This window comes from Suncus etruscus, chromosome 9 (assembly GCF_024139225.1).
Source record: "Suncus etruscus isolate mSunEtr1 chromosome 9, mSunEtr1.pri.cur, whole genome shotgun sequence".
Lineage (NCBI taxonomy): Eukaryota > Metazoa > Chordata > Mammalia > Eulipotyphla > Soricidae > Suncus > Suncus etruscus.
In genome coordinates this window covers 93,258,623-93,285,873 of record NC_064856.1, presented here as the reverse complement: position 1 = coordinate 93,285,873, position 27,251 = coordinate 93,258,623, and positions in this window count along the sequence as shown.

Below are 27,251 nucleotides of genomic sequence, written 5' to 3'. Positions count from 1 at the left end.
TCTGGAAGCATCCACTTAGTAAACACCATCAGAGACGTTTTAGCTAGATAGTCAGATATAAGAATTATAATAAAAATGATCGGACTTAAATACCAAACCCAAGCTAGACACAGAGGGGACCACTTATACTAGCAGTTGGCGGGGGGGGGGGGTAAGGGAGAGGAATATAGGATGCATGCTGAGAACAGCGATGGAGGGAGGACAACTTTGGTGGTAGAAATTCCCCTGATCCGATGTCAATATGTACCTAAAATATTACTGTGAAAGATATGTTACCCACTTTGGTCAAAATAAAAATCATTATTAAAAAGAAAAGAAAAAGAAGAATTAGTACATGTAGGGGACCAGGCAAAAAGTACAGCAAGTAAGTCACTCGCCTTGCATGTGGCTGATCCAAGTTGATTTCCTCTCATCCCATATCAACCACCAAATCCCCAGGAGTGGTCACCCTCAGGAGTGATCCCTAATTGCAGAGCCAGAAATAAAGAGTCAGCCCTGAGCACCACTAGATGTGACCCCCTAACCAACAAAAATAATTAGTAAATGCTAAGAATTCAAAAATATTATTTCAAAATGACATTTGCTCTCCTATGCTCACTGAAGCACAATTCACAGTAGCCAAGATACAGGAACAACCCAAGTGCTCAAGAACAGATGAATGAATAAAGAAGTCTTTGATAAGCTCAACCAAAACAACTTAAGAATTATTGGAGTCCCAGAGACTCAGGAAGAAAATCACCAGGAAGAATCAACGGTCAAGAACATCATTAAAGAGAAACTACCAGAGCTAAAGAATACATGCGACCAAATTGTGCGTGCCCGAAGAGTACCAACTAAAAGAGACCCCAGGAAAAACACCCTAAGACACATCCTAGTCACAATGACAAATCCCACAGATATAGACAGAATAATGAAAACAGCAAGATCACAAGAAACACTCAAGGCCAGAAGAGAGTGGTGGGACATAGTGACAAAATTCAATGAAATAAATGCTTTGCCTACAATACTGCACCCAGAAAAACTCATTTTCAGGTTTGAAGGAAGTATACATGACTTCGCAGATAAACAACAGCTCAGAAATTTTACAGACTCAAAACCAGCCTTAAAAGAAAAACTAAAAGATCTACTTTAAGACAAGACTGGCCAACAGAACACCAAACTTCTAACAAAGATGGCACTAAATCCCATGACAATTATCTCTCTCAATGTAAATGGACTAAATGCACCAGTTAAGAGACACAGAGTGGCTAAATGGACCAAAAAACTCAATCTAACCTTCTGCTGCCTACAAGAAACACACCTGAATAGTCATAAGGAACACATACTCAAAATCAAAGACTGGAGGAAAATCATCCAAACAAACAAACCTATAAAAAAAAAACTGGAGTGGCCATACTAATATAAGATGACACAAATTTTATACTCAGATAAATTGTAAGGGACGAAGATGGACATTTTGTTTTTGTTTTTGTTTTTTTTTTGGTTTTTGGGCCACACCCGTTTGACGCTCAGGGGTTACTCCTGGCTATGAGCTCAGAAATCGCCCCTGGCTTGGGGAGACCATATGGGACGCCGGGGGATCGAACCGCGGTCCGTCCTGCACTAGCGCTTGTAAGGCAGACACCTTACCTCTAGCGCCACCTTCCCGGCCCGAAGATGGACATTTTGTACTAATCAAGGGATATGTACAGCAGGAAGAAATCACTCTCCTAAACACATATGCACCCAATGAAGGGTCAGCAAAATATTTAATACAATTGTTGACAAATCTGAAAAAGGATATCAATAACAACACAATAATTGTGGGAGGTCTCAACACGGCTTTGTCAACACTTGATAGGCCAACCATACTGAAACCCAACAAAAATAAACTAGACATGAAAAGAGAAATGGAATAAAGAGGACTAGTAGACATATATAGACACTCCAGAAACCTGAATATACATTCTTCTCCAATGTACATGGGTCATTCTCCAGGATAGACTACATGCTGGCACATAAAACATACCTCCATAAAATCAAGAGGTTAGAAATTTTGCAGGCTACCTTCGCTGACCACAAGGCTCTGAAATTAGATGTGAACTACAAAGGGACACACAAAAAAACTTTAACACCTGGAAATTAAACAGCCTACTACTGAACAATCAGTGGGTCCGAGACGAAATCAAAGAGGAAATCAAAAATTTTCTGAAAAAAAAAATGACAATAAAAACACAAACTTTCAGAACCTATGGGACACAGCAAAAGCGGTACTGAGAGGAAAATTTATAGCTTTACAAGCACACATCAGGAAGGAAGAAGGGGAATATCCCAATAGCTTAATGATGTCGCTCATAGAATTAGAAAATGTTCAACAAAAGGACCCAAAAATGGGGAAACAGAAGGAAATAACAAAGCTGAGAGCAGAAATCAATGAAGTGGAAACCCAAAAAACAATCAGAAAGATCAATGAAAGCAGAAGTTGTTTCTTTAAAAAATAAACAAGATTGATAGACCATTGGCAAAACTAACAAAGAGAGAGAGAGAGAGAGAGAGATGATAACCTGTATCAGAAATGAAAATTGAAGATCACTACCAATATTGCAGAGATTCAAAGGGTAATCAGAAACTACTTTGAGAAACTCTATGCCACTAAACATGAGAACCTGGAAGATAAATTCTGGAAGATAAATTTATCCTGGATAAGTTCTTGGCCTCTTATAATCTTCCACAGATGAATAAAGAAGATGTAGCATATCTAAACACCCCCATCACTATTGAGAATTAAAATGGTAATCAAATAGCTGCCCAAAAACAAAAGCCCAGGCCCAAATAGATTCACTAATAAATTCTTTCAAACTTTTCAAGAGAAACTACTACCAATCCTGGCAAGACTCTTTCATGAAATGGAAAAAATGGGAACACTTCCAAATAGTTTTTATGAAGCCAACCTCACCTTGATACCTAAACCAGATAGAGATGCTACTAAAAAAGAAAATTACAGACCAATATTCCTGATGAACACAGACACAAAGATCCTCAACAGAATCCTGGCAAATAGGATTCAATGCCTCATTAAGAAGATCATCCACTATGATCAAGTAGGTTTAATCCTAGGAATGCAAGGATGGTTTAACATACATAAACCTATCAACATAAAACACAACATCAACAAGAAAAATAAAAATCACATGATCATATCAATAGATGCAGAGAAAACTTTTGATAAGGTCCAACACCCATTCTTGATTAAAAATTCTCAGCAAGATGGGAATAAAAGGAACCTTTCTCAATATAATTAAGGCCATCTACCACAAGCCAATGGCAAATATTATCCTCAATGGAGAAAAACTAAAAGTTTCCCCTCTAAGTTCTGGTACAAGACAAGACTGTCCTCTCTCACCACTCCTATTTAACATAGCACTGGAAGTACTTTCTATAGCGATTAGACAAGAAAAAGATATCAAGGGAATTCAGATTGGAAAGGAAGAAAGAAGTCAAGCTCTCACTGTTTGCAGATGACATGATACTCTACTTAGAAAACCCTAAAGACTCTACCTAAAAGCTATATATAGCTATATATAGCAATGTGGCAGGCTACAAAATTACCACACAAAACTCAATGGCCTTTTTATACACCAATAATGATAGAGAAGAAATGGACATTAAGAAAACAACCCCATTCACATTAGTGCCACACAAACTCAAATATCTTGGAGTTAACTTGACCAAAGATGTGAAGGACCTATCCAAAGAAAACTATAAAACCCTGCTCCAAGAAATAAGAGAGTGCATGCAGAAATGGAAACACATTTCCTGCTCATGGATTGGCAGGATTAACATAATTAAAATAGCAATACTCCCCAAAGCATTATACAGATTTAATGCCATCCCTCTAAAGATATCCATGACATTCTTCAAAGAAGTGGATCAAACACTTCTGAGATTCATTTGGAACAATAAACACCCTCGAATAGCTAAAGCAATCTTTGGGGAAAAGAATATGGGAGGCATTACTTTCCCTAATTTTAAACTGTACTACAAAGCAATGATTATAAAAACAGCATGGTATTGGAATAAAGACAGACTATCAGTCAGTGGAACAATCTTGAGTACTCAGAGAATGCTCCCCAGACATATAACCATCTAGTTTTTTATAAAGGAGCAAGAAATTCTAAATGGAGCAAGGAAAGCCTCTTCAACAAGTGGTGTTGGCACAACTGGTTAGCTACTTGCAAAAAAACAAAACAAAAAAGGCATCTTTAAGAAGGAAACAGCACTCTCCAAACAAGTAGAAGCAGAGATAAACAGATGGGAATATATTAAGCTGAGAAGCTTCTGTACCTCAAAGGAAATATTTCCCAGGATACAAGAGCCATCCATTGATTGAGTGGGAGAAACTATTCACTGAATACCCAACAGATAAGGGGCTGATATCCAAAATATACAAGACACTGAAGGAACTTTACAAGAAAAAAACATCTAATTCCATCAAAAAATGGAATGGGGAGAAGAAATGAACAGACATGTTGCCAAAGAAGAAATACAAGTGACCAAAAGGCACATAAGGGCCTAGCTCCAAAAGTATCCCCAATGCAAGAACTCTTCCAAGACCTCCCTGCCACAAATTTTAATAATCTGAAAAAATTGTAATCAAATTCTTGTCGTTGATTTCTCCTTTCAGTTCATGATTGTCCCCAACTTAACGTTTTTTTTGCCTGTTTCACTAGTTTATCTCCCCCATTGTTTTACATTTGTTTCTTTAGTCCTAGTACCACTGTGTTTTGGTTGTTTTAATGCCTAAATTGACTGTTAGATCAAAAATTGCCTTATTACCTCTTAAATATAATCTTGTGTCTCTCCCCGCTGCAGTACAAAAATCAAACACTGCCATCACCCTAGCCTTATTAAAAGGCCTAGGTGTTATTGGTGTAAGCACAAATATTTATTCATTGGTTCATATTCTAGAATCTGCTAATGCCTTATAACTGTTGCTAAAAATGTTTACAAACTTAAAGAAGTTTACACTACTGTTGATTTCCTAGCAAAGAGTGCAGAATAACCGCCGTGGTTCAAAATTTAACATTTTTTTTGAGGGAGGGGGGAATTTGTGTCATCCTTAGAGTAAAATGTTGCTTTTTAAAATAAATTCGGCTTAGCTAGAGATAGCATTCAACACATAGAGGATAATTTAGTAAATAGACAAAAAGATATAGAGCAGAGTGAGAGCTGGTACAAAAATTGGTTTTCTACCACTCCATGGATAACAACAGTGCTCCCAGCCTTTTTGGGGCCCTTCATTGGCTTTATGTTGCTAGTTTCCTTTGGTCCTTGGGCTTTTCGCAAACTCACCACCTTCGTAAAGAATCAAGTGGATGAAGCAACCAGAAAGGACTCAAAGGTTCTATACCAACAACTATGCACCTCAGAAGACCAGCTGACACCTGACATCTCCCCTCCTGCCAACTCTTCGCCACTTAAGTTTGAAGTTATCGAGGAGCTGGCGCATAGACCTCAATCTGTGCCTTGCCAAGCTTTGGAAACGACTGAATCAAGGGTAGCAGATGCGGTGATTGGAAGCCCCACACCTCTTCACCCAGTGTGGCCAGTCCACCGAGGCACGCCTGTCCCTTCTATATTGTATACTAAACAGGGGGAGATGTGGGAGATCGAGCACCCCACATATCAAAGGAACTCTGAATGAATTTTCCACCGCCTGTCTGATTCAAGCCACAAAAGTTTGCATAGCCCCGAACCAACAGAAAACTCTGCAAATAAATTTAGCTCAGCACAAAGAATCTGGCTTAACCAGATGCCTTAACCTTTCCATGGAACCTGTTTTTTAACTGCTCTCAAGCATGTAGTTATAGATATGTTTTTGTAAAGTTTAAATTATGATCCTTATTGCTTGCACAAAAGATAGATCTAAATGGAAAATAGGCTAAACAAATAATTGTATTTGTGTAAATATCAATTAGCTATTTGTTTAAGAATTTGCTTCCCCTCCCCCCATCCTGCCAGGTTCCTCTTTATCCTTCCCGCCATCAAAATGTGTTTATGCTCCCATTGGTTAAAATTGTTGTACTTGTACAAATCTGATTGGTTTATGTTTCAATCCTATGTTACTAAAATAGGCCCTGGATTGAGCTATTATGAAAGGGGCCCTTGGGCTACTGTGAAGGTAAGAAGTGCTCAGGCCATGGGGGTATTGTTGGAAAGATCTTTCTGATTTTTCTATTTCCACTTTATTGATTTCTGTTCTAAGATTTGTTATTTCCTTCTGTCTACCCATTTTTGGTTCCTTTTGTTGATTATTTTCTAATTTTATAAGTTGTGTCATTAAACTTTTTATATAAGCCCCTTTTTCCTTTCTTATGCGTGCTTGCAAAGCAATAAATTTTCCTCTTAATACTGTTTTTGCTGTGTCCCATAAATTCTGATAATGTGAAAAAAAAAGAGAAAAAAGGCACATAAAAATGCTCCACATCACTAATCATCAGAGAGATGAAAATCAAAAGAACTATGAGGTACCATCTCATGCCACAGAGAATGGAAAAAACACAAAGAATGAGAACAAGCAGTGCTGGCAGGGATGAGGAGAGAAAGGAACTCTTATTCACTGCTGATGGGAATGCCATCTAGTTCAACCTTTATGGAAAGTGATATGGAGATTCCTCCAAAAACTGGAAATTGAATTCCCATACGATCCAGCTATACCACTCCTAGGGATATACCCTAGGAACACAAAAATAGAACACAAAAATCCCTTCCTCACACCTGTATTTATTGCAGCACTATTTACAATAGCCAGACCCTGGAAACAACCAAGATGCCCTTCAACAGATGAATGGCTAAAGAAACTGTGGTACATGTACACAATGGAATATTATGCAGTCATCAGGAGAGATGAAGTCATGAAATTTTCCTATACATGAATGTACATGGAATCTATTATGCTGAGTGAAATAAGTCAGAGGGAGAGAGATAGACACAGAAAGTCTCCCTCATCTATGGGTTTAAAAAAAAAATAAAAGACATTTTTGCAATAATTCCCAGAGACAAAAGAGGAGGGGTGGAAGGTCCAGCTCACAACATGATTTATGAGTACAGTTAGGGAAATAACTATATTGAGAACTATCATAACAATGTGAATGAATGAGGGAAGTAGAAAGCCTGTCTTGAGTACAGGTGGGGATGGGGTGAGGAGGAGGGAGATTTGGGACATTGGTGATGGGAATGTTGCACTGTTGTAGAGGGGTGTTCTTTACATGACTGAAACCCAACTACAATCGTATTTGTAATCCAGGGTGTTTAAATAAAGATATTAATTAAAAAAAAAAAAGAAACAGAGAAACTACTGGCCCAAGGATCTCCAGCCTCCTGAGGTTTGTCTATGGCTTGTCTACACCTGAAGAAGAGAGTTCCCAGGAATGCATATCCAGACCATCCTGACATGGTTGACTGAATTCAGGATATGAATATGGCCTGATTCTGGACAATCCCTGACCTCAGAAAAAGTTTCAAAGGAAGGGAAGATGATGGGCTTTAGTGCACACAGTGGTACAGCATCTGCCTTGCACATGGCCCACTTAGATTTGATCCCCAGCATCCCATATGATCCTTCAAGCACTATCCATATACTTAATACTTAAATGCAGAGCCAGGAATAATTCCTGAGCATTACTGATGTCCCCCACCACACACACACACAAACACACAGAGAATGAAGTCAAGAGTAACTTAATAAAGAAAGGACGTTAGGGTGAAGATATGAGCACTATAGAACAGACGAGAAGTGGAGACTGGTAAGGTGCAAGAGAACAAACAAGCAGGGAAAAGAGCTTTGGGCAGCATGAAGACAACAAGGGCTGAGTTTCCGCTTTAAAGCCTGCAGAAAGATACTTTGCCATGAGCATGGACTGGCATAAACAGGGAAGCGGATCAATCTCAATGACAATAAGTTTATAGAAAAGTTTACAAAGGTCACAGTTCAGAAAACAGATTCAGTAGTAAATAGTTACAGTCTCGATTACAAAGCAGCTTCAGGCCTAGTAGACTGATCGCTCAGTGGCTGAGGGTATCTGCCTTGTAAGTATTAGGTGGAAAGTTCAATCCCTAGTGGTACCACATACACCTAACTTGATGCTGACAGCACTGCAGTGTGTGTTTGTGTATGTGTGTGTGAGAGAGACAGAGACAGAGAGAGAGAGGGACAGAGAGAGAGAAAGAGAGAGAGAGAAAGGAAGAGGGAGAGAGAGATTGACAGACAGACCCTGGGAGATTCACTAAAGATAAAAATCTGTATGAGCACATTAGCTGAGATGTATGAGCATCACAGAGAACGCTGAAGCCTCCTTGGCCTTGCAGTAGGGGTGCCCTCCTTTCTGGGGACAGAGAAGGATAATTAAAACCAGACACTTAAGTGGTGACAGAACTCTGGGTAAGGCCATTAGATGTTTGGACTCTTTCACCCAAACCCAGAGCCTTCTGCCCCAGGAAGGACCCTGACAATCACACAGCAGTAGAATATCAAATAAGTCAGCAGTTCTGAAAAGGGCCCTGTTGGGTACTGCGAACCCTGAAGGAATAATCTTTTCAAGGAAGTGTACTCAAAGCCCACCCAGCATCACAGATTATCAGACTCTCTGACCCAAGTGAAGCGTGGTATTGTATGGGCTTCTCTCAAGCCCTCACCCTTTACTCCACCATATGCAAGAGAGCTTCCCAGTGGCCAGAATGCATCTGACCTACCTTTTCTGCCTCTTCCAAATCACTCTCTGATCTTCTCAACTGGTAAGCTGTACCTGAGTTCACAGCTTCTGGGAGCTCTGCAATGCCTTCAGGTACCAACTTCTTTCCTCAGCCCTCAACTTTCTCCCCACTCTGAAGCCCAAGCAGTGTTCTAGACTATGAAGTGTTTTCATCCTCAAAGATTCCCATACTATGCTGTACCTTCCATTTCCAGAATCCACCACACACCTCTAATTCCAAACCCTCCTTGCAGTATTTCAGAGACAGACAGGACCTTCTGAGGAAATCCTTGTCCTTTTACAAGGCCCCTCAGGTTGGAGTATTCTTCTGTTAGCAACCCAGCAAATTCTCTTGACCTCTCGTAGGGTTGGGTTCATTGTGTATTGTGCACTCATTGGTGCTCAAATCCATTCTGATGAGTGGCAAATATATATAATTTTTTTGACCATTGATTCCACACTGTTACTAGGGACTTCCATAGATATCATATAATTTACTCCTCTGGGTTTAGTGGAGGACTTCTGAAGTGGTGCTCAGAAGAATATAAGGTACCATTGGTAACTCTAGGTCAACTAGGTGAGTGGCTTAGTGTTAGGGCCCAATGGTGTGTTATTTAGACCCTGTGCTCCCAGTCCAAATGTAGGGCTACAGCTCTACGAACTTTAAGGGGGACTGGAACCTGCGTTAGGTACCTGTATGTACCCTAACCCCTGTACAATTTCCTCAGTCCTATTCTTTATTTAGTCCCACCTGGCAGTGCTCAGAGCTTTTCCTGGCTCTGTGCTTAAGGCTCATCTCTAATCGTGCTCAGGATCCCGAAGATCAAACTGGGGTGAACCACGTCTAGCGTTTAAACCTCTGTACTATCTCTCCAGTCCCTTTCCACTGTTTTCAACTTGATAGAATGCTCACATACCTCAGGAGTTTATAAATATTTGTTATACAGCCCTACAGAATGAAAGGAAACTGACTTCTGAGCTTTAGATGAAAGATCAAAAACTGGAATAGAGAAAAATAATAGAATATAGAAATAGAAATATAATGGACAATAGAAAACTGTAATAGAAAAATGTCCTCCCTGGGCAAAAGCGATAGTATAGAAGGTAGGACTCCTGTCTTTGCATGTGAAAGATCTGGGTTCAATCTTAGCATTCCATATTGCCCTGAGTACCACCAGTAGTAATTCCTGAGTGCATAGCCAGCAGTAATCACTGAGTATTTTTGGTTGAGAAAAGAAAGGGGAAAGGGGAATGGAAGAGGAAGGAGAAATAGATGGGGAAGGGGAAATGGAAGGGGGAAAAAGTGGAGTCAAAGGGAAGAGAAGGAAAGGGAAGGGAGAGTAAGGAAAAGAAAGGAAACATGTAACCTTTTTAAAATCCCTGTTTGTTTGCCTAATTTATAGGTCTAAGGCTCCATTTTTTAACTGGTTCTAACTCTAGACCAGGCTTTTTTGTTTGCTTTATTAATTTTGATTTAAGCACTGTATTTTACAAAACTCGTAGTTTATAATGGTAGGGCCCATATATAAAACATTACAGCACCATAGTGTGCACTTCCCTCCACCATTATCCCAGTACCTCCAACACACAAGAGGACTAGCACATTTGTTTGGTTCATTCTGGGGTCACACCTGGCCGTGTTCAAGATTACTCCTGATAGAGCGTGGGGTACCATATATGATGCTGAGGATTGAACTCAGGTTGAACACATGCAAGACAAATGTCTAACCCATTGTACTATCACTCTGGCCCAGACCATGACTTTTTAAGCTTCCACTAACAAGAGTATTTTGTCCAAGAAACAAGCAACAAAAGCAACTACCACCAGAAATACTTGGATGTATAATGTGGTTGATTTTTTTTGTTTGTTTTTGGGGGACCACACCGGGTGATACTCAGGGGTTACTCCTAATTCTATGCTCAGAAATCTCCCTGGCAGACTCAGGGGACCATATGGAATATCAGGAATTGAACCCAGGTTAGTCCCAGGTCGGCTGCATGCAAGAAAAATGCCCTAGCTCTGTGATACCTCTTTGGCCTATGATTTTGAACACACTTTCAGTTATTGCAAACTGAAAAACCTTTTACCATTGCCAATTTTTTCAAGACCACCACACAACCCCCTCACCTGTCTGTGGCCTCACAACCCACAGTTTAAGCAGCTCCTCCATTCTAGATCTGTCATGAGTTTTCTGAAACTTAGGGCAAAGAGAGTGTCTTACTCTGCCACAGGTAACTTGATGCAGCTGGGAAGTTTGGGGCGCTCTCATCTTATTCCTGACTTTATGCTGAGGGATCACCCCTGGCAGGTTCAGGGGATTGTATAGATAACAAGACCAAGCCTGGATCAGCTGCATAAAGGCAAATACCCTACCTGCTGTATTATTGCTCTGGCCCACAAAACAAAAATTTTAAAGCAAATGAATCATAATAAGGAACTGGTCCATTCTTCAGGCCAAGTGTGTTCACTAAATTCTGGAAGATAGGGCGAGAGAGGTAGAACAGGGGCTAACACACTAATTGGCAGATCCCAGGCAAAACATAAGGTCCCTAGCACCACCAGGAGTGATCCCTGAGCATAGAGTCAGGAATTATCTCTGAGCATAGAGTTGGGAGAGACTCCTAAGCACTAATAGGTGTAGCTCAAATCCCTTCCCTCCCCACCCCTAAATTTGGAAGATAGCTAGACAGCACAAGAAATCCTTTTCCTTGTTCTATTAATGTTTTCTCTTTGTGTGTACTTGGAGAAAGGTAGCCAGATAAATTCACTGAAGTATACTTTCAATAAAAGTTTTATTTATTCAAACAAACACAAAAATTGTGAAAAACAGGGGCCAGAGATAGTACAGCAAGCAGGGCCCTTGCCTTGTGTGTGGCCAACTGAGATTCAACCCCTGGTGTTCCATATTTTCCTTGAGAACTACCAGGAGTGAACCTTAATGTCAGAGCCAGGAGTAAGTTCTGATTCCAGCCAGGCATGGCCCCCTTCCACAAATTAGAAAATAACAACGGTTACTTTCTATTTGCATTGCTGGTATCATTCATCAGAAGCTAAGAAAAGTCTATTTTAAACACATTCATATGACAAAGGACAATGTCTTTCTGTATCCACAGGCCTATAGAATTCAATATTCCCCATTAACAAGGAAGTTTCCTTCATTTATATTCACAATAAAGAATCCTCCAGGCAGATCTCTTGACTCAAATGATTGAACAAAACAATCGCGTGGTAGCCATGTCTAAAGAACAGATAATTGAGGACATCTTATCACTCACTGCTTCATAACCAGGGGAGATGAATCCAACAGCATGTCTTAAAATCATCAGTTCAACTAAACTGGCATTGTCCCTCAAATAGGGTTAGGTGAAAGATGCAGCTGACAGGCCACAGTATGTGCATCCACACTTGCAATATACATCTGAGAAGTCCAGCTATGTCTAGGGAGAACCCAGCACAGATTTCTGCCTCTGCAGAACACCCAGAATCCATTTCTGCTGCTAGTTAAGGCTCACTTGATACAGTTCTACTTCTACAACTAACAAGGCCTCCCTCCCAGAAAGGCCACAAAAAGGCTTGCATTGTAAAAAGACTACCAAATCTGCTATGAATGATATTTACTCAAGCTGAAGAGATAGTATAGTAAGTAGGGTGCTTCTTTTGCACATGTTCAACTTGGGTTCCATCCCTGGCACCACATATGCTCCCTTGAATCCGACTAGGAGTGGTTCCTTAGAGCAGAGCCAGGAGTAAAATCTAAGCACCACTGGGTGTGGGCCTAGAATCAAAACAAACAAAAAGACCTTCCATAAAGGTTTGGAGGAGAATACTACCCTGTCCAAAAATTAGAGGGATCCAAAAATTGAGGGATGAAGGTGGTATATTTTGGGGAGAAAGTAAGGGCACATGATGGGGAATTATGGATTAAAGATGTGCAGTAATAAATGGGAAAGGAAAAAGAAAAACAAGTGACTAATGTACTCCACAGGGTAAAAAATATTTTCAATGCAAACAGAGGAGCAAAGGGATCTCTAAGAGAAGGTTTTACTAGCTAAAGATTGTTCATTAGCTGTCTATAGGACCAACTAAGCCAGTCATCAAGGAAGGCTGTCATTTTGAGATCAATGTTGCTCTAACCACATGATTTAAAGAGGAAAAAAAAAGCCAAATTGGCTAATAAAATTTGGAGCAAAAAAATTCAATAGATTTATTTTTAAGATTCAACCTTTTTATATATTTTAGTCCCCATTTCAGAGCATTTTTTTCATTCTGATGAATGCTTTTCCTCAAATAGATACTTTTGTATTTTCTGATTTCTTCTAAAAGAATATTTACCTCCAAATCTGTATTCTTAATATATTAATAAAATTAATTTATTTTTTTCTGGGTAAAAATTGTTACAGGTTTCACCTCTGCCTCTATAATATATTTCCCCCAAATTCTATTTTTCTTATTCAAGGTATCAAAAACGATGACTACTTTTTAAAGAATTGTATCATTATGGAATAATTAAGGTTTTTTTAAGTTAAACATCTTTATGACTCAGAAAGCCCTTAATCCAATTATCAGGGTGAAAGATAAATTGACCTTTTCCTCTTTTAATCCTATTTCTAGTTTGGAAAAAAAAAAAGAAATCTATCCGATAATACTGATTTTTCTATTTACCAAAATATGATAGCAAATTTAACTGCACTGAAATTTGAAATAAGCTTCACGTGTCAATTTCATTTTTTTCTTATATATAAAACCTGAGTCTGTATATATGTGCCTTTGTGGAAAGATTGGTCCAGGGAAGAATTTCATTTGACATTTATACTATGTGTTTAAACCTATCTCAAAAAACACTACATTCAATTCTTTATGGTCAGTCTTTTTTTTTTTCTTTCCTTTTTTTCCCTTCCTTTTTTCCCTCTCTTTAATTATCCTGTTATTGTTTCTTAATCCTTATCATTTTATTGTTTACTAGGAAACATTTTAATAACAAAATCATCAGTAACTAATGATGGTTATAGCAACACTGAGGATTATAATTACCTACTGTTTTCCTTTGAAGGATCTCAAAGTAGCTTACAAAGAGAAAATAGCATCAGCCTTTTTTTTCTATTTTTTGATAAGATTTGGAAATTTGACAATTGTAAATTTTTTTACTTACTATTAATGCTAAAGCAGTCTAAATAAAGTCTCTTCCATGTCATGGTTGGAATTTCCCATATACAAGATTGAAAATTAAAATTTATTAATTTGAAAATGCTTTGATTTTTAAAAATCATATAGGCAATGATATCTGCAGAGCTCCAAACCCAGTGTTTTAAAGAAGGTAAAATGGGTGCTGGAGTGATAGTACAAATGGGTAGGGCATTTGCCTGGCATGCAATCAACTAGGATTCCACCTCAGCCCCATATGGTTACCTAAGCTTTGCCAGGAGTAATTCCTGAGTGCAGAGCCAGGAGTATACCCTGAGTATTATCTCCAGGTATGGCCCAGAAACCAAAAAAATTAAAAATTAAAAAGCATAAGGGAGGTAAAAATGGTAAAAATGTCTAATTCAGATTTGAGGGCACATACTTTTTGAGTAAAAGTCTTTTTAAAGGAGATGAAAAAGAGTTCTAAGTTGTAATTCTGATTTGAGAGATCATACCTTTTGAACAAAAGATTCTGCTATCTCAAAAATTATATCAGAATTAGCTTATTTATGTGGTAAACTCCATTTACATTTTGAATGAAAACAAGAGGAAGCCATGTTTTCTGGTCCACCATTCAGCCTCAACCAAGAAGAGATTTTATTTCATGTTAGGGTAGCATCGAATACAAATGTTAATGCAAAATCTTGTCAGGAAGAAAAGGTGAGATAAATCTCTATTGGTGAGAGTGTGCACCTGACCATAAGTTAAGGAGAAAAGTACCTTATTGAAATCAGCATGTAGATGGATGACAAGCATACAGTTTATACAGTTTCAGGATTCTGATGGCATCATGAGTTAAGCTATCGGAATAGGCTCCTCCACGTCCCTTTCCCTGCCATCTCTTAGTCACTTCCTATGGTGACATATTTCTCCCTCAAAACCACTTATAGGATCTTTTAAGATCACAGCCTTTCACTGCGTAAGTGTAAATTATCCTGCAAGAGTTCATGATGTAAAAAAAAAAAAAATAAGCTGACCCCCTCCAAAGAAAAGCAAACACAATCAACTTTCCTCCCTGATGGTTACAAAACCTCTATAGGAAAAGGATAGTGCCATAAGTCACATTTTCCCTTTTATGTGTGAACATTAACATTAGTCAAGAGGAAAATGAAAAAGACCTGTATATTTTTAAGATTCCCACAGAATGTACCTAATTGCCTAAGAAAATGGCAGTGTGAAGTTGCTGAGCAATTGCCTCAATAATTTCTCAATTTAATCATTTCACCTCTGATTGTCTCTTTTTCTATGGCAGACACCATATATTTAAAATGCAACAAGTTGGTGATAATCCTGATGCAAAATAAAAGATATAAGCTTTTGGGGAGAATTAATTTGGAGTAATTCTGTGATCTGGGGATTTATGCTTTAAAAAAAATCTGTTTGGATTGTAATTTGGAAATATCTATAAACTGGGTCTAATTCTATCAGAAGATTCCTTAAGCAATTGTTAGAATATACTATTTTGACTTATAAGTCCTTATGATCTTAAAAAATATTTTGATAAAAATAAAAGCAGTAAATAAGTCAATAACTATTTAGTATCCTGCATAATCCTTTTATAACTGTTATAAATAAAACATCTTATTTTGATGTGTTTATTAAGATCTATAAATTTTATAATTTATGAGCATATACAGAGAATAAAATAGAAAAGAAATGAACTGACTGTTAAAATATAAACTCCAAAAATTTATTTAATTAAAAACTGCTCTTAATTTTAAATTACATGTGGAAGAGTATTTTTACTAAAATTGTATTTATAACTTAGGAAATGATAATTCAAAAGAAATCTTATTTTTAAAGAAAGGAATGAGTTTAGAAATAGTAGAAGAAAGAGGTCTACCTCCCTCAATAAGCATATTAATGAATTATCATATATCTGTCTGGTAAAATTATATTTTATTTGTATCACATGAAAAGTTAATGTTTTATATTTATAAATAAAATATCTTCTTAGATATTTGAGCTATGGTTAAATTATGACTTTCTTAGGACAAATTGTCATCAATGTTGTACAAGTTGACTATACAGAAAACAAAGAAAAAGTATTTTATGTTAAATCTCAGATTAGTGGAGAGGTAGCTCATAGATAAATTATTTTTAATCATAAAACTAAAAATGTATAATTTATTTTTAAGTGTTCTCCTTTTAGAAATACTTCCCTTTACAAATTTTTAAATCAAAAAATAAACTCAAAAGCTAGTATCTAATCCTCAAATTAATAAATTTCTATTTTAAAATAGCATGTTTATCTAAAGCAATAGCAATTGTTTCAAATCGCTTTCTATTGAAATATTTCTTATATTAAATGACCCTAAATAGGTGTTTTTTTTCTGGACCAATTTCCTAAAAGAAAACTACAAGAGGAAAATAGGAATTAGAGTTTAGGAATTAGAGTTTGATAAACTATATAAAAATTAGGAATATATATAAAATTATATATAACAGAAACTATATAAAAATTAAGAATTAAAGTTTGATAAACCTATAAATAATATGTAAGAACAGAAAACTAGTATTAAAGCTTAAATGTCTCTTATCACTTCAGTCTTAATTCTCTACCATACTTATAAGTGAATTTAAATTTAGGAAAATTCATCAAATTTTTTTCTTTTTAAAATGTTATGATAGACAGCTTCTGTTCTCCATTGCCCATATCTATTTTAAATTTAAAAAGGAAAGTGAAGAATAAGAAAATTCATTGAGAGAAATCTATATCCCTCTTTTGTTTAAATATGTTCATTAAATGTAGTGGTAAAAATCAGAGGAAGTGATGTTCTAACAGATAATGGTTGGAAGGCCATCTCTAATTTGCTCTTTAAAAAAAATAATTTTTTAAGGCTTCTAGTTTACTGAGTGCCTCTTTATCAACTGAGAATTATAGAATTTTCTAGATAATTTCATTTTAGCTCCTTGAACCCCCAATAAAAGCAGGAAGTGTTTACTTTTTTTTTTCTTATCCCAGACCCAATTTTCTTGCCAGAAATACCAAAGATAAAAGAAACTCCCTTAATTAGGAAAGAAAGAAGGAAAAAAATATTCATGCCACCTTGAAATAGTGAAACTGTTTCTTTACTTGGTATCCTTTTTCTTCTTTTTAAACTAACCCAAGATCTGGGTCTTAAAGAGGATCTTACCTTCGAGATCACATGTCCCTCAGAGCACTAATCTATGTAATAGGCCTCTGGAGATATAATTAAAGGGTCAATGCAGTGTAAGTCATAATAGTTTAAATAACCAGCTCTGGGGCCAGAGAGATAGTTCAATGGGCTGAGTGCATACTCAGGAGTCATCCCCAAGTAGGCCCTAAATAATCACTGTGTTACCCCCAACTCCAATAAATAAATGAATGAAATGGTCAGCTCTCTTTGGAGGCAAAAAACAAAAACAAAACAAAACAAAATAAACCTAAGTAAACACTCTTCGTGCTGTCACTATAAGTTTAGCTGCAGAACTAGGCTTCTGCACTTAGTTCACAGCATCTGGAAAATCTTGACCTGGACCCTCAGCTTCCAACTCCCAACTCCTGGTGACTTTCTCCTTCTGCTTCCTCACTTCTATTTCAACTCTTGCATGGGGTCTAGCACTGGATCCAGGCCTGGGGTGTCAGAGCCCTGTCTTCTCAGGACAATGAATGCCAGTGAAGGACATGCCATATGTCTGGTGCAGGGTCTGTGCACTGAGCCACTCATGAGAAGATGGAAAAATTCACAGACTGAATTTGCACAAGTGTGAGCAGCAGAGAAGAGCAGAATTGGGGAGTAAACCCAGGACTCCTGAGTTACTTTCCTTGCTTCTTCAAAACTTGGCTGCTTTTACTTTCCCCTTAAAAGGCTGCAGACAGACGTAGGCTTAAAATATAGGAAGGTCTGAAAGTCTCCAGTTTCTATGAAAACTCAGCAAAATACACAGAAGTATCCTTTCATTTTCCCCTCACATGGGGTCAACAGGTTCAGGTGACTCTGTCCCTTTTATTTTTTCTCGTGTTACCCAGAAAATGCAGAGAACATATGAGAGAGTATTTCTAAAATCACTTTGGCTGTTTGCAGCAATGATGTAAAAAATAAAAATAAAAAATAAAAAAAGCCTGCTTAGACGTTAAGTGGATCAAAGCAAAAATCGTTTTTTTTTTTTCCTGGGGTGGTGGCAGGCTGAAACAAAAATATTTACAAGAGTGAAAATGCAGTTGAATAAAGGAAAGGATAAAATATGTGTAAAAAGAATAGAGAAAGGAAAAAAAAACCTAATTTGTGCCAGTCAGTAGTGTTCTTTCCTATGACTTATCTATCTTCTCTCCTTCCATGGCATTACCTACCACAGTGCTGAGCCTGAGGACCAGTCTAAGCTGCAGTCATGAAGCAATGGCCACTCTCCTAGGTGTCTCACTCCCTCTCCCTATAAAAAAATAATTTTTGGGTTGGAGAAATAAATCAGTGGGTAGATACTTGTCTTGTATGCAACCAACCAGGGTTCAATATCCAAAATCCCAAATGGTCTCCAAAACTTGCCCTGAATGATCCCTGAGCAGAGAGCCAGGAATAAGTCCTAAATACTATTGGGTGTGGTCCCAAAACAAAACACACAAAAAAAATAAGGTTAAAAAAATGATGCCGGGGGGGCTAGAGCAATAGCACAGCAGGTAGGATGTTTGTCTTGCGCACAGCTGACCAAGGTTTAATCCCTGACATGTCATCAGGGTCCCGAGCCTGCCAGGAGTAATTTCTGAGCACAGATCCAGAAGTAAGTCCTGAGCACTGCCAGGTGTGGCACACACACAAAAAAATGAACAAACAAATAAAAAGTGATGTGCAAAAGACCAAAAGAAAGCAAAAAACAAAAAAGGTGAGAGAAAATTGTGAATAGATTCTTTAGATTTATAAAAAAAGAAAAAAACCCTAAAACAAGAAATTTAAGAGGCATGGAATGACAGAGAGCTCATTTTTGCAGAGGGGTGAATAAAGTAGAAAGCACAAATTTCCTATTGGTCTTTCTGATTTGTTCCCAGCTAGATATTCTTCGGCACTAGTGGGCTAGAGAGCAAATGGCCAGATGCTTCCAGAAAAGATAATCTTTCATCTGTCCCTCAGAAAAGAGCTCTGGTCCTATGATTGCTGGCTGCCATTTATGCTTTGTGTGCCACTGCTCTATGTTTTGGGCAGCAAAGAAGGAAAATGGCAACAAGTAGCATTTACTGAGCACAATCTGGGTATGAAGCACCTGGCATAACCTCATGATTAATCTTATGGACTCCTTGCCCATCCCTTAGAATTGCTATTTGCCCCATTCTACAGATGAGGACATTGAGCATGTGAGAAGGTCTTCTGTATAGGTAGATGAGTCTTTCCAGACTTTAGTCTTGGCTTCAGCAATGCTGAAGAGGAACTTCATATTCATGTCACTCCACAATCCAAGCTAAAATCTTGATCATTTCTGAGACTACTCTGGGCCTCTCACTGTCAGGCTCATCTCCCAAAGACTTCCTCTGGCATTGTTTACTCAGAGGAAGAGGGTGGAAGAAAAATAGAATGTTCTGGATGAGTTTGCAGGGGTCTCGGATAAGTACTAGTCAGTTAGCAAAGATTCATGGCCTTAGTCAGGAAAGCTCAGGTCTTCCTCATTGCATGGAGGAATAAGGATGATGGGTAAGAGAATGTCCCTGAAAGACTAGAGTGAAATCTTGGTACACAGTTTTCTTCCTCTTAACATGGAGTCCTTAAGGAGCTCCAATATCTTCCTCGGCCCCTTACTATAACCAAAAGCAGTGTGCCAAACAACAGGACAAAACGAACTAAGAAGCCAGTCTATCTACTAAAGAAGCCAACTGTTGCTATTGTTCCTTCTTCAGGAACCCCTCACCAGAAAACACCCCCAAATTTTTTATCCTTGCTACTAGACTTTACATAGAGCCTTTCCCCTATTTGTCTCCAGCTCCAATTTTACTTCCATTTGACGAATCACCAGACTTTGTCAACAACTTAGGCAAAATCAAATCTACAGTCTCTTCAAAAAGTTCTGCTGGACTAGACTCTGATCAGGAAACAGGCAACTGCATTGGGGCCTCAGCCTAAAGCTTTAACTCAGTTGTGGGGTTCTTGTTGAGCCCTTTCTCATATTAACGAGATTCTAAATAGCCATTTTCAAATAAAGGAGGTTCAATGGCAAGAGAAAAAGCAGGCTCCAGGAAAAATAATAAGGGACAGCTAAAAACCAAGTTTTGACATTTTTTTTCAAGATTTGACTTCTAACACCAACTCTGAATATTGTAAAATGAAAGCTTTCAAGATGAATTAAATGAAAAAGATTGTTTTCTTTAATTTGGGTCCATGGAGCCTAGAAAAGTCCCTAAAGTTGTATATAAAATTTTTATATTTCCTTGTTTCACTTTCTTGGGTTTCCTTGGGGGGTGGCGTAGAGTGAGATGAAATTTATAGCTTCATTGGGTTATTAAAAGAAGAATAGTTTAGGTATAACTCCAATGTCTAGAAATGGTATATCTTAAAATCTATTATAGGCTTAATAAGTATTTATAGATTGAACAGCCAACATTTATTGAATGGTTGAATAGATAAAAGCAACCTGAGCATTAAAGCACCTTATTTTATAGATAGAGAATTTGAGACCTAAAGAAAGATATCATTGCTTCTTCAAGTTCACAAATCTAAGAAGTTAAGAACAGATGGAATTAGGATATTAGGCTGGAGACAGTGCAGAGGTAAACATGCCAGCTTGTACCTGACTCACTCTACTGGGTGTGGGCCTAAAACAAAACAAAATAAAACAGGCAGAATCTTTTAACTCTTTGAGCTGCTAAACAGCATCCTTCTTTTTCTCTTGTATCTTTCATTCCACTTTCGTTTATTCCTCCAAATTAGTTTCTTTTTCAGAGGAATCCTTGTCTTTTTTTTATTTTTTTCCTATAACTAGGAATAGCTTCTAAGAGCAGGGCCCAAAAGAAAGGTATGGGAACAAACAATAGAGAGAGCAAATAAGCAAGTCCAATAGCATGATGTGTTTGGGGCAAGGTACACAGCACAATTCTTGTCCCCATGTACCAAACATGTAATCAATATGGAATCAACCAGGCCGCCATTGAGAGAGCTGTGCAGAGCTGAAATCATAAAGTTACAGTTAGGGTTAGACTAGCCAATCTACATAGATCCAAGGGAATCTCAAGTTGAAAGCTGACCAGATCCTGCAACTACCTTACAAGAACAGATCTTCAACCTTCTAAAAGATATCATAGGGACAAGGATCAAAGGAATCCCCTCATGGTCTGAAAGCTTTTGCTGAGGACCTACTTTGCTTGTAAAGTGATGAGATAGTCCTGAAAGAATTCAAATGGGGCCTGACTCCCCTCCTATCAGCTCATACTCAAGCTCAGCAAGCAAGAAGGACCACACTCCAACAGCAAGCAAGAAGGACCACACTCTAACTGCTACCAGAGAAAAGAATGATGGAGAGCAGCTTGTGAAGCTGCTTCAGGCCGGGACAGTTTCTGAAGGAGACCAGGCTTGGGATTCTGTGACACAGCAACTTTCTTTTGCCAAAGACGTCCTCAGCCAACCGAGGCCAAGATGGAGGTTCTGAGGTCTAGGCTGTATCCGAGACAAGAGACGAGGGCCATGACTAATGTAGGGATGATGCCCCCCAGAATGCTAAGTGGAACAAACCTTCAGTCAACTCTTCTTCAGTCCCTTACATATAAAACTCAAGTCATTTGGGAATCGAGTACAATGTGCTGGGCCATGTTTACTGGTTATCAGTATTATTTGGCAGAAAGATAGAAATTAATTCAAATGAAAGAAATCACACCCAGAATTGAAACAAATGATGGGATTTGAAGTACAGCATGTGACCTTGATAAAAATCATTTAACTTTTATGAACCTCTGCTTCTTCGTGTTTAAAATAAAAGTACTGGACCCGAGTGATAGTGAATAGATCATTTGCCTTGCATGTGGCCAATATAGGTTAGATCCAGGGGTCACCTAGTGATCCCTGAGCATAGAGCCAGGAGTAAGCCCTGGATATGGTTCAAAAGGCCTCCCCTCAAAAAAGAAAGAAAGAGAAAAGAAAAAGAACTCATCTAGAGAGTCTCAATAATTCTTCCCAGATTTTGCATACTACATATTTAATCTAAATTTTAAGCATAGCCCATCAACAGATTTTTCCAAAAGTGATTAGAAGAGATTCCCTTCGAGTAAGACAATCCTTTCCTCATAGCATTTTCTTGGATTATTCGACCATTCAATTGTAATAGCAATTAAAGAGGAAAAAAATTTTAAAGAGGAAAAATTTTAACTTTGCTTATGATTCTGGGCCACACCATCAGTGCTCAAGGCTTACTCATGGCTCAGAACTCAGGAATTACTCCTGGAAGGGTTAGGGGGCCATATGGAATGCCAGGGATTAAACACAGCTAGGTTGTACGCAAGGCAAATAAATACATGACCCATTGTAATAGAACTTCAGTCCTGTTCAAGTTAACTGCTTAGAATGTGCATCACTCTACGCTCTAAGACAAATGTCACAAACCTCCTTATAGTCAAAAAGAGACTCTGGAAAATAGATTTTTTACCAACGATGTGATGGTCTTAGCCTCACTTTAAGTGGTCGGAATTGCAAAGATTCTGGTCCATTTTTTTTTATTGTTTTTGTTCCACTCTCAAAAATGTAAGCACTGTGCACAATGCAGGCCAAAGCCCTTTAATAAATAGTTCACATCGCTGTGTTGTACCTGAAAACCTCTGTTTTATGTTAAACCTCAAGCTTCCCTCTAAGATTTCAGGCCTCTTCCTACATTTTACTCACAAGACATCACATAGGTAGCTTGATTTCTCCATCGTTACAAATCAAGAAGTCCTGGGGATTCAGATTTTTTAGCCAAGCCCTGAACTAAATTCCCCAATAAGAATCACAATATGAGTCTGAAGCTCAGAGAAGTAGTGAAACCAAAACTCGGTAGCAAGAGTTTATTATTTTCTGGCTTATAGAAAAATAAATATATTTAGAGTTTAATTACCTCCCTTTCCCCCCCCCCCAAATCAATACCCTAAAACTTTTACTACCTGTCAGATAGAGAGATGAAATAGTATTTTAGTTTCTGAGAGAAATGAAGTTTGGGCAAATGATCTTTTAATTCTATACTTACTTAAACCCCTCAATAGCCTAGAAAATGGGGGATAGAAAAGAAACATTGTGTCCCATTGCAGAAGGCCTGGAGGCCCCAGATGGGGCCTTGGCGTTTTCCAAACACTGTAGCCTAAGTCCCACTAGGTAAACATACAGGAAGATGAATGGAACTGCAGTGTTCTAGGTAGGGAAGCTCTGACATCTGCCTCACACTGATGCCTTTCTTTACCAAAAACTAAGTTTGAAGTTGAGTTCCCCAGCTATAGATTTTTTGCTTCCCTGTGCTACCAAGAAGAGTCCAATACATATAGAAGCTCCTGGGTCTGATCAGGCAGTGGGGGAACATGGAATGAGACATCTTTGCACTCACCTGGAACTCCAGGGCTCATCTTCAGATTCCTTTCTTCAGTGACCACCCTCATGCTGGTCTCCAGGCCATGGGACAGGACATGACGGGTATCTGAGAAGGCAAAATTAGAGACCAGGTGAGTCTGCTGGCTCGGAGAATGGACAAACTAGAGGTCTGGAATGTGTCACTGGATATCAAAGAACAAAGAAGGTAAAAAGAAGGAAAAAGGGTGCAGGATGCATCTGGGCTAAGAATTATAAGACAGGAGGGGCTGATGCTCTGAGGGATATAGAACTTTCCAGAAATAACAACCCTCAAAACAACCATTCCCAGGCACTTAATTAAAAAAAAATCTGGGATAGAGAAATCTGAGATGGTAGCAAGTGGGCCCAAAATTTAGGGGGCAAGCCCTTCCTTGGCTGCCAAAGGAAAAGACTAGAAAGGCTGAAGGAAATCAATTACAGGCAGTTGTGAGGTCTTATAAGAGACCTTAAATGTGAAGAAAGAGAGAAGGAACCACTGGGCTTAGGGAGAGATGCAGAGAATGTGGACAGTGAAACAGAGGCAGAGAGAAGCAGAGCCTGAAGGGAGGGCACCCTCCTGGGCAGGGAGCAGGAAGGGGCTTTCGTGAAGGTTTTACCCCATCCTTAGCTCCAGTAAACCCCCAATATCACAGATGAACACTGGCCACAGCTAAGCTAAATTTTCAACCTCCACGTTTTCCCTGAAAGCACCCAGGACGTTCCCAATAGCCCCTCTAAAGTTTGTCATTATCATAAGTGCTTGGATGTTTCCCTCAGGCCCCAGGCTTACAGGGTGCCCTGGCTTTTCTCCCTTCCTAAGAGATGTGCAATCGTGGTTTGGGATTCACAGACGCCCCGTCCCACTGTCTTCTTCCTCAGCACAGGCAAAGTAGGGATCAAGGCTGGACGGCTCCTAGCCAGCTCCCATGGGTACAAACTGGCACCAAGAAAGGAAGGAAAGAGGCCCTCAAAACCACAAATTTTCCCTGTTTGTGAAGGGCAAGGGGAGGGGTCCTTTACAGCGATCAGGAGTCTGGGACGGGGACTATTCCAGTCCCCCACCCCCAGGGTGTCCACCGGTGATCGTCAGGAGGGAGCCTAGCAGCCGTCCTGCTGTCTGCTGCAGCCGCGCCAGCGACTCAGGCAACAGTTGTCTGCACCAGGAGAGACGAGCCTGGCGCTGAAGCGCATGTTGCCGATGGACAACCGGGGCGCCTGGGCCCTAGAGCTCCAGCCCTAAACCTGGGCAGGCTTGGGGGAAGCAAAGGGTCCAGGGGTGCAGCGACCTGAGCTGCCCATGCCCCGTGGCCCAATCCCTTCTTAGGAAAGTTTTCTTCTTCTGGGTCACCTCTGTCCCTAAGCCTGGGTAGGTGTCTCAGTTGGGAAGAGCAGGGGGCTTTTTTTGGCTGGGGTGAGTAGGGGGCTAGAAGCAGTCAGAGAGAAAAGAGGGGCAGAAGGGACCCGGGGTGCAGCTATTTTTAATCTACCGTGGCTCTCATGCCTTTCCCTCGTGAGCTGCTGGCTTCCAGACTGCCCCAGGTGAGAGGCTGGGAGGAAACACCCCAAAAGCTCTTGCTCTGGCTCCATCTCCCTTGCAGATCTTGGAGACCCTTTTACTCTTTCAGAAATTGCCCTCAGGGGTGGGGCAGTTTCTTTATCTAGGGAGCAAGGCTCTGATTTAGCCCTAGAACTTAGGAGAAGAGGTGATGGTGCCTTTTCTCGCTGGAGCTGGAGCGAATTGCCTCTGTCCAGCACTCTCCAGCTGGGAAAGCCCTTCTGTTACCAAGGCTGGTGACTGGGGGGGGGGGGCACAGTGAATGGAGGGGGGGTTTGAGGGTGTGCCTCTAGTTTGTAGGAAGAACAGTGTTTGGGGTGTCTGTAGTGGGGGAAATTAAGGCCCTCTGGCAAACAGAGAAGCTTCATAGCCCTGGGGTCTGGTCTGTCCTCTTCCTAAATTCCTGCTCACTGTCTGTCCCTATGGGCAGTTGTGGCTATCCGGGTGCCCTTCTGGGCCAGTCCCTAAGGGCATGGAGCAGTGTTTCTAGCTGGCGAAGGGCGCTGGGATGCATAGCACGAGAAGGCCTGCTTACTGCCACTTGTGAGCGAGGTGGTCACGACTACAAGGCGCGGAAAAAAAGGAGGGGGCCCCCTTAGATCCCCCACTTCTGCAGCTCTCTGCCCCGCACCCCAGGACGGGCAGCCCGGAGAGGGCCAGCCGAGTCTACAGCTGCTCTAGCAGCAGAGACTGTGCAACCGCAGCTCTCCAAAGCTGCTTCTCTGCGGGGGATCCCCAGGCTCTCGCCTATTTTAGCCTCTTCCAGGCTCTTTACTTGGGAAGAGGAGAGATGGGAACCCCCCCAAGCTGCAAAATAGCCCAAATTAGGCTAGAAATAGGAGCCCCTGTTGGGGGGGTAGCGGGTGGGGCCCTAGGTGTTTTCCCTCTCCCTCCCCCCCCAGCGACCTAATCTATGGCGGAGGCTCTCACCTTGGGGACCCCCCCAGCACCTGGATAGAAGGAGCTGGAGGCTTTGCACCCCGTGTTACAAGGGCTTCCCCACCCTATATTGCAGTTGTCTCATGGGGGGGGGGTGTAAAAAATGACCATGAAATATATTCCTACTCCAGGCACTGGTTTGACCCTAAGACCAGACCATCTTTTTGCAGCAGGAGAATGATTGTTGTTGTTTGTTGGTGGTGGTGGTGGTGATGTTTTTTCTGGGTGTGGGCGGGGGTTTGGGTGGGGGGAGACACAACTTCGGTAAACTTTTATTGTATTTTAGCTGCTTCTCACTTCTCCGAAAACACACACGCACATCGCCTTGCTCCGATTCCCCCCCCCACCTGGTTCTCCAAAGTCGATTTTTTAAAAAATGGGGGTGGGGAGGAAAATTGGGGTGGGGGAGACCCACGGGGAAGGGAAGGACAAGCGGGTGACCAAAGCCTCGGGGGGGGGGGGAATGAGCGCGGGAAGGATAGGAGGGAGAGGACTGATTCTCCGGGTGGAAAAATGGGCAGAAGACGAGCTAGCGAGCGAGCGAGCGAGCGAGCGGCTCCCGGGAAGGCGCGCGGGCTTCTGCGATCGCGGGTGGCTCGGCGTCTCCCCCGACGAGTGCGCCCTCCGCGAATGCTTTTTGGGGTAAGGGCTTCCGGCTATTGAGTTATGTACAGCAAGCCCAGACCGCAAAAAGATTCGCGAAGGTCAGAGTCTGCCGGCTTCTTCGCTCCGCCGTTGCTGCTGCCACCGCCGTCGCCGTCGCCGCCTTCCACCTCCGATGTCTCCGAACCCCAGAACCGAGCCGGCTGGGTCTCCCCCAGCGCGCTCCTACGGCGGCTCCAGCCTTCCCAGCCTCGCGCGCGCCGCCCGCCCCAGCCCCGGGCCCCCCGACCTCATCCCCTTCCATCACCCGTCTCTGTCCGCGATCCCCCCCAACTCAATCCGCACCGGAGCGCGGAGAGGGGCCAAAAAAGATCTTGACGCCCAGCCTCCACCCCTCTCCCGGACACCCAGCACCCCGCGCCTTCTCCCAGCCTAGCAGTCCTAAGACCCCCTTCTCCGTCTCCTCTCCGGGTTCTGCCAGCCCAGCCTGGCAAGGTCGCGCCGATCTCGGAACTGGCACGCTTGAGATTTCCCCCAGATCTCCCCCTCTGGTCCCTTCTAGTCCCCCAGCCGAGGTTCCAGCCGCGACTACTGGCGCTGCGTAAAGAGAAAAACTCCCCCAGAGCACTAAATAAATAGAGAAGAGGCCGCCAGCTCATTGGTGCGGACTAAAATCGTCACCCACCAATCAGGAGACAGCTCACCCTCTTTCTTTTTTTTTTCCTTCCAGAAGGGGGAGG